Here is an 11,289-nt window from a genome sequence, read left to right as displayed (position 1 = left end):
GGCCTGCGTTGCCTTCCCTATTCTGTGAGATTAGGAGCAAGCTGCTTCTCAGGTCTTTCTTCCATCAGCTCAGGGGATTGGCTAAATGGCATTTCAGTTCCCTTCCCACTTGTATATTTTAGATTTAAAAAAAATTGTAATCAGAGATGTAACCTAAATAAAATTTAAGCATGCTAACATTTGTTTCATAGCATTGTACCACTGCAAACGTTATTATAAACTTGTAATCTGTTTATCACATTTTTTCAGATCTGAGTGTGGTAATAAGAGTTTGTTAAAACTGAGTTTGCAAGTCGTTTGCAATGCACTATTATTTATATTGAGTGTCAATAGGAAATATTAGCTTTATATTCTCATTTCACACATAAAAATATTTCTTTAATGTAATCATTTACTAGCATCCAGAAAGCGTGATCATTATTCTTCCTGCCCCCACCCCCCACCCTTCTGGTGGAAATGCCCCAAGGATAAACAACAGGAAACTTATGACAGCACATTTTACATTATTTTTTCTGTGTTTTGTTTTTGAGAACAAGCCATGCACAACAACTCCTGGTTTCTCTGCTTCTGGGATAGACAGTCTATACTGAAGCAATCCTGCAAGTATAATGGGGATGATTATATTTAATAAAATGTGACAACGTGCCACAGGGGAGGGTGCCACATGTCTATCAACAAAGGAGGGGACACAGGGCACATATTTAAAACACTAAACTAAGTGTCAGGAGATGCCAGAGACCAGCCTCAGAGGGAGGGATTTTGGCAGACATATGCAAGGCCACTATCAGTGATGAGGAATGTCATGAGCCATTTTTTTCCCAAGTAATTTTTTTCTTTTTAAAAACAATTTATGGAGATATAATTTATATAGCATAAAATTCACCTGTTTCAAGTGTACATGCCAATGGATTTTAGTATATTTATCGAGTTGTATAAACATCAACAAAAACTAATTTTAGAACATTGCCATTAACTTAAAAAGAAACCTCAGGCCCATTTACAGTTACTCATTCTCAACCCCAACTCCAGGGCAATGACTAATCTACTCTCTGTCTCTATATATTTGCCTTTTCTTGACATTTTTATAAAGGAAATAATATGTTCTTTTGAATCTGGCTTCTTTTACTTAGCATAATGATTTTGAGGTTCATCCATTTGAGTACTTTCTTCCTTTTAATTGCTGAATAATATTCATGGATATACCACATTTTGTTTATTCATTCACCAGTCAATCAACATTTGAACTATTTCCACTTGTTGGCTATTGAGAATAATTATGCCATAAACATACAGATCTTTTTGTGTGAACAGTCATTCTTGACTTTATAAAGAATTAAGGTTTGTAGCTAAGTTGCCCATTTTTGTTGTCAGATAATAATAAATTTGAGGGGAATAAAGATATATTCATGTGACATCACTCCTTCTCACTTGCATCCTGTTTTGCAAGAGTGAATTTATTCACACAGGCAATTTGCAATAGCCTTTTGGGGGGCAATCACGGGCATTTGCCAGGCATATGAACATCATTTGTCAAGTTTGCTATAGAAGATAAAGGTCAAGACTGGCTCTATTCTGTCCTTAGCTTGGCTGCACTCATTTCTGAAGGGTTGGTCTCTGAATGGCCAAGAGCACTTTTCAGTGGACCTACAAGGGGGATGGCTTGGGTTCAATCATCTGGCCTGCTTCCTTGTTTCACCAAGGCCAGCTCTCTAACAGCTACATTTTCTCTTTCTACATGCTCAAGGGAGCTAGCATTCTATTGTTTTCTTTTCACAGATAACAACTGAAGATTCCTCTGTTAACCCTCCACCCACCCTAATATTGGAGCAGTACCTGCTCTCACCAGCTTTCCCTCTCTATGCATGATTAGGGGTTTTGTTATTAACCTCAGTGAATGAACAGTGAAAAGCAAACAAAGCCACATGCTCAGTGGCAGAGTTTCCTCAGATAATATAGCATCATCAGAGTGATTCCCTGATCTATAATGAAATAAAGGGCATCCATTTTCTGTCCTCTTCTGAAATATCCCTGGGGCTCCGGCAGTCTCTCTTTCTTAGATGCTTTCTGGCTGGCGTTCTCACTTTAGCTTTTTATCCTCAGAGCAAAGTGGTCCCTTCTCCTCCCATTGTCTTTTCAGCCCTTCTTTTTTAATAATTCCCTTCTTTTAGCACCCAAAGCTGAAGACAGAGGTAAGGTGGATGTATGAATTAGTCTGAGATTTCTCACCTACCCACCCCCACCCCTTCTCTAATAAATGTAGGAAAAATCAAATTCTCTGACTGCAATCCAAACATCTTTGCCCATCCAATTATCAGCCTATATTTTGAATGTTTCAAGTAACTACAATGATTTTTTTTAACAGTGATTTTTAAAACCTACACTCCCTTTGCCACCAAAGTCCTTTATTAAGAAGGTGTTTGGGCAAATATTGACTACAGACAGCCCTGATGACACTCCATGCTGAGGGTCATTCTCCATTGCTTCTTCCCTGTGCTCCACAGTCATTCTAAACACAGTACACAAATGAGAAATGTGTCTTTGCTTTAGAAGAACAGCATCTTCTGAACTTTCCAGAATATTACTGGTTGTAATGACATTTAATAGGGACAGAAAAGCCCGTTAGCTAAGAATGTTTGACATAGCAGATTCAATTTCTTTTAAATCTGAACTCAAACTCTAATGAGAGATATTACAATAATACTACCTTATGATACAATGACATCAGCCCAGAGGTTTTATGGTCACTCCTCTTTTTTTCTTAATCATTTGATTGGAATTATTTTGATTTTTTTTTTTTTTTTTGCCAGCCAGCTCTGAGTTTGAATTTGGCTCTACTTAGCTGCTGCATAATCTCTCTAAGATTTGTTAACAAATAGGTTTGGGGTAAATATTGACTACAGACAGACTTTCAATTATTTTGGGGTAGCTCAGGACTGAGGGGTTTCCTGGGACATGGGAGCTTTCCATGTTAAAAGTGGGAGTCTTAAGACAAGTTGGTCACATAAGTATTAAATATGTATCTAAAGGTTTTTGTGAGGATTCTGCATCCTCGGAAAGCCTAATCAAAATAATTTTAAACAAATGAAAAATGTTTTTATTCAACTCATTTCAATAGTCTTCTTTTAAAAACTTTTTCTATTTATTACTATTTATTATTTATTTATTTACCCCCTACCCCATCACCATTTATCCTTACTTGGTTTTATCTCCACTTAACATCCCCTTCAGTTGCAGAAATCAGAAAGCAGAATCAAATGGGTATGGATTAGTGCTTCTTTTTGTTTAAGTGATTTTTTAAAATTATGGCAAAATCTACATAACATAAAATTTATCATTTTAACCATTTTAACTGTACAACTTAGCAGTGTTAAATTGTACACTCATTAAGTATATTCACTTTGTTGTGTAACCAATCTCCAAAACTCATTTTATTTTATCTATATATATAAAAGCCTAAGCAACCATCCTACTGGTAACTATGACATGCACTGACCACCAGGAGGCCGACACTTAAAGCAGGAGCTGCTGAACGACAGCAACTGTGCAGAGTGTCCTCTCACACTTCAGGACCCCTCAGGGGATGTCAGACTGCTGGTTTCAGCCTGTTCCCTGCAGGCCAGGCCAAAGGACCCCACCTGCTCACTCCACAGATGCCCTTTGAACCCCAGGGCTGCCCCAGGTGCAGCCGATCAAGGAGGGATCTCGGGAGGTTGGCTCCAGGGCATGTCCAGCCCATCCCGCTGGCCACCTTCTAATTAATTTCCTTTCAATGTGCATGAATCCATGCACCAGGCTTCTAGTTTAACATAATATCCTTATGTTTCATTCATATTATAGCATATGTCAGAATTTTCCTCCTTTTTAAGAATGAGTAATATTTCATTGTGTGTGCATACCACATTTTGTTTATCTGTTCATCCATCAAGGGATACTTGGATTGTTTCTACCTTGTGGTTATTGTAAATAATATTGCTATGAACATGTATGTACAAATATCTCTTTATAACTCTGTTTCCAATTATTTTGGGTATACACCCAGAAATGGAATTATTAGATGGATTACTGCTTCTTAAACTTTAATGTGCATACATATAAACACAGGATCTTGTTGAGATACACATTAGTTTTTAGTAGGTTCTGGACTTTGGCCTGTATTTCTTACAAGCTCAAGGATGATATCAGAGCTGCAGGTGGGCAGACCACACACTGAAGTACAAGGGCATAGGGAAAAAATAGCTTGGAAGTGAAGAGCCCTGAGTTATGAACAGTTCTGGCTCTGCCACTGACTGGAGGTATGGCCCTGGGTAAATCATCTAAACACTCTGGACCTATTAGGCCATTTACAAAATGAGGGGCTTGGGCTAGATAACTTCTAAGGCCATTTTTCTTCTTGCATACTCTGTGCCGTCATGTGTGCCTTGGGTAAGTTTTATTTTCTTTTACACATTCGCAATAAAATACATGGAAAACAATAACTCCTATGTTGTAGTATTGGAAGGATTTCTGGCAGGTCTAGAAAGCCATGGAAATTAAATTAATAGATCAATAGAACTATCAATTACCAGACCAATGAGGAAATGAGAGTAAATAGATTTGCATAGAAAGTAGGGCCTTCTCCTCAACTCTGTCAGTTCCCATTTATGAAGGTATTTATCAACTTCCCCCTGGGCTACTTCCCCCTGGGCAGCCACTTCTATTGAAAAGAAGAGAAAGCAGAGCCATTTCATAGTGAACCACAGGGGAAAATCTTTCACCTGAAACACGCAAGAGGAGAGTGGTTTTAGTTACATATAATTTCTGATTCAAGGACAAGCAGGGGGAAAGGAAAATGAAATAAAGACTGTCAACAAAATTTCAGTTTTTTGTATGAGTATTAAAGTTTAAATTGGATGGAAATGGGACTTTTAGGGGTGAGCACACTATAATGCACACAGATATGGAATTGTCATGTTGTACACCTGAGACTTATGTAGAATGCTATTAACCAATGTTATCTCAGTAAAAAAGAAAAGGAAGAAGCACTAAGCCATCCACATTTCCACTTCAGGGTATATGTACAGAAATAAAGGGGAAAACCCTGATTTTTAGTATTTGCTAAAGTGTAAATTCTCCCACATGACCACTTTGAACTTACTAATGTGAACCAATTGGCTAGCAAAATTTCTGAAATTTAACAATCAGTTTTAATGAACTAGGACAAGCCAGCTTTAGCATACCACCGAAGAGTTAAGTTGATATTAGATAAAAGAAACTTCTAATAATCTCTTCTTTCCCTCTGTTGCAGTTGTTCTCAACCCTGTCTGAACATTAAATTCACTACAGTGGCATTTAAAAAGCACTAATGCTCAGGCCTCATCCCAACCCAATTAAATCAGAAATTCTTAGCATAGAGGCATAGTCAAAAACCTCCCTCAGGTTTTACATGCTGCTAAGGATGAAAGCAATAACATTCCTGTCATCAATGCCTGTGGGGAGCCGATATAGGGTTAAGCCTCGGACTGACCTGCTGGCAAAGTCACAAACAAGTCCCAGCTTAGAGGGCACAGTCCTCTTAGCATAATTAGGCTTGACCTTATAACGCTCCCTAGATCTTACCTGGGAAGCTAATGGGCTGAGGGAAGTGCAACAAGAACAAAAACAAGTGAAACTCACAAGAACAGTGTAAACAAGTGAAACTCACAAGAACAGTGCAACTTTGGTAACCACTACCTTGTTTACCTCTGACTATAAAAATAAAGGCTCAGTTTGCCCTGGGATCTTTCTCTGTGGACTCAACGAGGCACAGGAAGATCCACGGAGACTAAAGAGAGCTAGAGAGTTCTGAACGCTGTTTCTGTGTAAAACATTCTTCGCCGACTCCGTCCACACCTTTGGGAAACCCTGGACCCCCGGGGCTGGACCCCGGCAAATGCCATGCCATCAAGTGATCTGATTACATTCAACATTCCAGGTTCATCCTCCTCCTATTAACAAAATCAAAGAATAAAATATGCAGAAGTGAATGATACTTCCCTAATCTATCAGATAAACTTTGTGTGGGCTATAGAGATTTCAAATCCACTTCGGGGTATTGATGTCCTGATTAGGCCATGGATGATCAAACGTACTTAACCAGACCATAGGTCTTATTCTAAGGCTGAGTAACTAAGGGAACCAACAGGTTTGAATAGGTAAAACCATATGAGGCTGGTAGCAGTCATGTCCATTGAGTGGAAGTCTTACTCTCCTAAATTCTACTCTTTATAACTAGGCCTGGCAAACTTTATGGAGAGTATGGTACTTGGGATTTAAGAGTGGGTGGGAAAATATGAGGTTGTGATAAAGGAGGTGGAATTTGGAATTAAAACTTTTAGAAAATAATTGCATTCAGGAAATGATCTGGCACAAGTTGGAACTGAGGGTGTGGTTTGCGAGAGGAGTATTGTGTGAGAGATCACTGGTGTAATAGGGTCATCCAAGGCCAGAGAATTTATGGAACAAATGATATATAAGTGATGGGAAGTCACCCCTGATATGGTGGCAGAGGATGGGTAGAAGGAGGAAGAAGCTGAGAAAGAGAGTAATAATATAGCATACAATATTTATTGAGCATCTATCAAGTTCTAGTTACATCAGGAGGTGCCTTGTAGGTATTTTCTCATTTAATTCTCAAATTAGTCTTATGAGGTAGTAACTAGTATTATCATGTCTATTTTATAATTGAGAAATTAGGTAGAGAGGCTTTCTTACCCAAACATAGCATATGTGTTATAACTGTAACTCATTTACAAAATCAAGTCTCCTGACTCCAGAATCCACTTTTTAAAGCTCTATACTACTGCCATTTGTTGAACATCTGGTATGTATTTGACATTGTGCTAGGTGCATTATCTCCTTGAATTCCTACAAAAACTCTAAAATTTTGTCATCTTCATTTCATGGATAGGAGACTAAGGCAGCAGTCAAGTGACTTCTCATGGCTAATGTAGGTAGGAGAAGCAGGGCCAATATTTGAGCTAAAACATGGCTTCGAAGAATGTATTATTTGTGAAGTCATCAGCATCTAGTCAGCTAATGCTCTGACTCCTCACATATTGCTTGTAAAAAATTCTCCTTTCTGCTTTTTGTCCAGTCCACTCTACATGGCAACCCGATCTACTCTACACTGACTGGGAGTATATAGTCACACAATCTAGTTCCAATCCTGCCTTCAATAAACAGTCTGACCTTGGGCACTTACCTTTGCCTCTCTGCCTCAAATTTCACCTTTATAAAATGCTTTACTTTCCAAGGCTAAGATCCTTATTTCTAATTTGTGTCATGCCCCAATCATGTTGATGTCACTTCTGAAAACAGAGGGCTCCACTCATTTTAGTACTCTTACCTGCTATGAGCCAAGGTTGAAGCTTTTTGAAGGACACAGGGTGATTCAATCCATCCTTTTCTCCCTCTACTCTCTTTTGCTATTTGTAAGGAATTGTGGTTTATGGCAGCTTTTATCTCCATGGTCCTCCAGGGACAGAAACAGGCGAGACCAGGGTTAGTAGGAAGGATCTCTGTTATGGCCTGCTTCATTGAGAGTGACTGGCTCTCCATTTGTCTTTGTTGAAAGAGCCAATCAGCAGAGTTAGGACTCGAGGTTTTTTTCACATTCTTTCTTGGCTGACCAGTGATTCATAGAGTCCATTAAAATGCCTGGATGGCCAAGAGCTCAATTTTCCCAGACGGAGCCTGCTTGGCAGTGAAGAGGCAATTTCTCCCCCTTAGCAACCATTGAAGAGTCAGCATTGGTAGCCTTGGGGGAAGTACATCTCAGCGCACTATATTAACCTCCCTGGCACTGCCTGGTGGCCCAGGTCCAGCAGTTAGCCAGCCTGCGTTAGGGTTTATGGTTGCCCAGGCATTGATGAGTGACCATGCTGACCGCGCAGCAAAGCTTAGCAAGGGAACTTATTACTTCTAGGCTCTCTAGGAGAACAAGTGAGAGCAATTTATTGAGTTCTTTTCCCACAGGTTGGAAGTCTGGGCAATTTATATGCTTTTCTAACATGTGGTTAGAAATCTAGTGAGCTGATTTCTAAAACATGAAGGTTACAGATTTATGTATCAGTGGGATTTGCAGGTTTTTCCACTTCCTGAGCAGTGAGACTTAGACTATTATATGGGTTTAGTGATGGGTCTACTGCACCATAAACTAATAGATGTGACCGTGGTGGTAATCTGTGAAGTCCCTATGTGAGAGGTTAGTGTTATTATTGCTGAATCCCATGATATGCTGTATTCCCTGTTTTCTAATTCTATTAAGGAAGAATTGTCTTTTTTCTTTTAAGTTTTTTAAAATTTATTTTTAGAGAAAGAGGAAAGGAGAGGGAGAGAGAGAGAAAAAAAATTGATGTGAGAGTGAAACATAGATTGCCTACCTCCTGCACACTTCCTACTGGGTGGAATGAGCCCAAAAAGCACCCAACCCAGGCATATGCCCAAACTGGGAATTGAACCAGCAACCTTTTGGTGCACAGGGCGATGCCCAACCAACTGAGCCACACTAGCCAGGGTGGAAAAATTGTCTTTTTAACGTCTTTCTTAATTGACCAGCGTCACACCCAACTCCATTCTTGATATTGAATTGATTTTCCTCTGTACTCCTACATTTCTGTCCCCAGCCATCTCAGGGGTTCTGCTCCAATCTCTTCTTTCTTCCTCCTCCCTGCCTCCACTTTGATAACTCCATCCACCTGTAGAGGGGTGGCTTCTGAGAGTTCTCCACTCGAGTTCTCTGCTGCCCTTAGCTGCCCCTAGGTGTGAGAACACTGGATTCAGATCTGTTACTGCTGACTTCTTACAGCTCAGTTCTCATGTCCTAATGATGACAACAACAGCAGCAACAGCTTCCAATACCTGAGCACCGACCATGGACCAGAGCTATATGCACATTTCCTGTAAACCTTATCACAACACTGTGAGATAGTTATTGTTATTACAGTTCACATAAGCCAGGAAACAAAGACTCAGAGACGTTAAGCAACTTTCTGTAGGACACAGAGTTAATAAGCAGCAGAACCAGAATTCCAACCAGAATCAACTAACTTACAGAGCTTACTAGGTTTCTGTTATACCAGGTGGACATTTTACATTTCACAGATTACAACCAAATATATACATTGGAGTGAATAGGAGTAGACCAGGAAGAAGGAATTATGACTAACAATATCTTCATAATGAAGGTAAACCTATTTTCTGAGCACAGATTTGCAAGCCAAAGGAGGATTTTCCTGTGTAGTTAGCGAGGATAGACCAGGATTTACTTCACTAATTTTCAATATAGTTCTCACCTATTTAAACTAAACATAAAGTTAACCTTAATAGAATGTTACAGGCTTCTGTGAACTGGGCACTGTAATATAAAACTTCATATATGATGCAGGGTATAATAAAGATGCAGGTACACAATTAGATTAAGGAACTAGTGTATGTGCGAAAGACAATATCATTACATAATAACTGGAGGACCAGTGCACGGGATTCATGCACTGGTGGGGGGCGTGGCCTGCGGGGATCGGCCTGCTGCAGGAGCACTGCTCATCCCAGTTAATGGAGCAGTGCTCCCACTGTGGGAGTGCACTAACTACCAGGAGCAGTTCCTGTGTTGAGCATCTGCCCCTGGTGGTCAGTGTGCATCATAGCAACTGGTTGTTCTGGTTGTTCTGCCGTTCAGTCACTGGGCTTTTATTATATAGGACTAGAGGCCCGGTGCATGATATTTGCGCACTTGCGGGGGGTCCCTTCAGCCCAGCCTGAGCCCTTTAGCAGTCCAGGAGCCCTTGGGGGATGTCCAAATGGCAGCTTAGTCTTGCTCCCCACGGGAGTGGCCCCTAAGCCACCAGTTGAACATCCTTAATGCTGCTGTGGAGGCGGGAGAGGCTCCTGCCACTGCTGCTGTGCTCACCAGCCTTCAGCCTGGCTTGTGGCTGAGCAGTCCTCCCCCTGTGGGAGTGCACTGACCACCAGGGGACAGCTCCTGCATTGAGCATCTGTCCCCTGGTGGTCTAGTGTGCATCTTGGTGACTGGTCATTCCACCGTTTGGTCGATTTGCATATTAGCCTTTTATTATATAGGATGATTATATATAATGATAAGGGAAACTATTTCACTCATGTTTCAGCAGAAGGCACAGGAAGATTTGAAATAAAACAAACAAATAAAACAAATATAGGAATGTTTTTATCATTTAATTAAAACTACTAAGTGGCTTGGTCAAGACCCTTAAAAACTATGACCATAGGATGAGATACTGTTTTCTATTTAATAATTCAAGAGGGGAAAAAATAATTCACATAGACCTTAACCTCCTGTCTAGAGTTTGGATACACAAAATGTCTCCGAAATATGCTATTAATAGAGCAAGGGCAACAATAATAAAATCTTTATACCTTTTTATGGCACCTTTTACAAAGGTGTGTTTGTTTTCTTAGATGAGTGATTATTCAGACTACTAGTGGTCCAGTGAACAAAATTTGTGCACGTGGGGGAGGGGTGTGTGTTCCTCAGCTTGGCCTGCACCCTCTCCAGTCTGGGACCCCTCGGGGGATGTTCGACTAAACTGGCAGTCGGACATCCCTCTCACAATTCGAGACAACTGGCTCCTAACCTCTCACCTGCCTGCTTGCCTGATCGCCCCTAATAGCTCCCCTGCCAGGCTGCTCGCCCCCAACTGCCCCCCTGCTGGCATGATCGCCCTCAACTGCCCCCTGCCTTGCTGGCCTAATTGTCCCCAACTGCCCCCCCCCCCCGGCTGGCCTGCTCACCCCCCACTGCCTCCCCTGCCAGCCTGCTCGCCCCCGACTGCCCTCCCCTCATGGCCTGATCGCCCCTAACTGCCTCTGCCTCAGCCCTGCCACCATGGCTTTGTCTGGAAGGACTTCCAGAAGGTGTCCTGGAAGGTCTCCTGGTCTAATTAGCATATTACCCTTTTATTAGTATAGAAGATAGAGGCCTGGTGCATGGCTGGGGACCAGCTGGTCTGCCCTGAAGGGGGTCCCGTATCAGGGTGGGAGTCCCTTGGGGGGTGAGGCTGGCCTGGGAGAGGGGCCTAAGGCAGTTTGCAGGCTGGACACGCCCCCATTGGGGTGAGGGTCCCTGCAGGGGGTGTGGCCGGCCTGGGCGAGGGGCTAAGGGCCGTTTGGGGGTGGTTTGCAGGCTGGCCAAACCCCCAGCTTTGTCTGGAAGGATGTCTGGAAGGTCTCTGGGTCTAATTAGCATATTACTCTTTTATTAGTATAGACTAGAGGCCCGGTGCACAAAAATTTGTG

The sequence above is a fragment of the Myotis lucifugus genome, unplaced genomic scaffold, assembly GCF_000147115.1.
Source record: "Myotis lucifugus unplaced genomic scaffold, Myoluc2.0 scaffold_14, whole genome shotgun sequence".
In the NCBI taxonomy this organism is placed as follows: Eukaryota; Metazoa; Chordata; class Mammalia; order Chiroptera; family Vespertilionidae; genus Myotis; species Myotis lucifugus.
Note: the sequence above shows the minus strand (reverse complement) of the source record.